Source organism: Cebus imitator, unplaced genomic scaffold (genome assembly GCF_001604975.1).
Source record: "Cebus imitator isolate Cc_AM_T3 unplaced genomic scaffold, Cebus_imitator-1.0 Scaffold643, whole genome shotgun sequence".
Classification (NCBI taxonomy): domain Eukaryota; kingdom Metazoa; phylum Chordata; class Mammalia; order Primates; family Cebidae; genus Cebus; species Cebus imitator.
In genome coordinates this window covers 43,378-45,150 of record NW_016107958.1, presented here as the reverse complement: position 1 = coordinate 45,150, position 1,773 = coordinate 43,378, and the positions used below count along the sequence as shown (strand labels likewise).

Here is a 1,773-nt window from a genome sequence, read left to right as displayed (position 1 = left end):
AGAGCAGAACTAGGACTATGTGTGTATGTGTGTGTGTGTGTGTGTTGCAATACCTATATTTGAAGGCTTTTTCAGAATACAGTGTCTTTCACGAAGTATTTTGAGAAAGGAGAGGTGGAGAGGACGAGGGGCATAGAAAAGGAGCAGAGGCACGGAAAAGCTCATTCATCTGCTCCATCAGCACACACACAGCTGCACTGTCACTTAAATGATGTATCTGAAGCAGAAAGTGCTGTCACAGGACAGGCGTTTGCCTTTGTATCTCCGGCGCAAAGCTTGATGATGGGTCCGTTTAGGGTCCACGTGGCGAAGTTTTACTAGGCAAGAACATGTAGTTTGTTACCAGTTTTGACAAGTGATATCCACCACTCGGTAAGGGTTGTAGGACTACTGACAAGTTCTGCAAAACTCTTTGGAGTAAACCTTGTTAGTTCCCTGTTCACACCACACATAAGCACTCTCCCATCGGATGTGCAGTCCTTGCAGTGGTAATAGCCACATTTCTGCTCTAAGAACTGGAAGCGCAGCCCCTCCTTACCCGGCTCCGTGGTGACAACCTCTCCCGTCCGTCGCTGTGTCTCGGGCCCTCCCCGCCGGCAGAGTCTGCCTCAGGCTCCTTAGCATCGACCGCGGAGCCGCCTAGCCCCCTGGGCCTCCCGCAGCGGCAGCCTGGGGCCAGCTGCCAGCTGCTCCCAGCTCGCCGGGACCGCGGCCTGGGCCTCGCCGTCGTCGTCCTCGGACTGCTGCCGTCGGGGCACCTCCATCGCCGATGACTTTCTCTCCTCTGGGCCTTGAAGCTGCGCGAGCGGCGGCACCCGCTCTCCGTCTTACGTCCCGGACCTCTGCTCCCCCGCCGAGGCCCCGGGCCGCTTCAGGAATTATGGCGGTGACGCGGCGAGAGGCCACAGGCGAGTACTTGGCGACGGTGCGCGGGAAGCGCAGAGGCGGTGGGGCGCCCTCTGGGGGCTGCCCTGCTCCGGGCCCCAAGGGGCCGGCTGCTGAGAGAGGAAGAGCCACCGCCGGTTGTGTCCTCGGCGCAGGGCCGACCAGGGAATCAGGGGAGGGGGCCAGGGGCGCCGCAGCGTGAGCCGCCCCAGCGAGCACTGCGCCGCGGCGCCGACGCGCCCGCTCACCTGCACCAGCACGTCGCAGCTGTGGGCCATGCGGGCGTGGGGCCCGAAGCTCGACCTCACCTGCGCCAGGAGGGCCATGCACTGCGCCTGCTGGTAGGTGTCGAAGTATTCGGCGACTGTCAGCTGCCCGCAGGCCGGGAAGGAAAATGAGGCTGTGCCCACCGAGAAGGGGGAAGAGGACAAGGAGGCGGGAAGGCAATTCCCCCCAACCCTGGTGCTGCCCTTGGTTGCCGCCGGGTAGGGATACGGGTACGAGCTGGGGGGCACGCTGGAAACACAGGTAGCCCTCCAGCACCTAGTCCCCCAGGGTGGCCCGGGCCGCTTTTTGTTTTTCTCGAGACCCTTCTATGCCAGCCTGCAGACTGAGGGAGAAAGTTCACTAGACTGCACATGGAAGCGTGAGAACTAGATTTTGAATTAAGAAGACAAGAAAATGAGGTAAATTAAAATTGCTTTAGAACATAACATGTTGCCTTTAGAGACAGGGACTTCTCTGACATTAAAGATATGTTGAGAGAATACTATCTTGGTCAAAGGGTGTTTAAATTACAAACAAAATTTCTTGGATAAAAAATAACCACAATGATAATGGTTTTCCCCTGACTATATTTAGAATACTCTGGTTTTCATATTTTCAAAT

The 1,773-nt window shown here is 57.2% G+C and overlaps 1 pseudogene; it reads right to left on the bottom strand.

Annotated features, from left to right (window-relative positions):
* Positions 1–204: 204 nt before the first annotated feature.
* On the bottom strand, positions 205–1,495 carry LOC108295507 (annotated as a pseudogene).
* Positions 1,496–1,773: the final 278 nt, after the last annotated feature.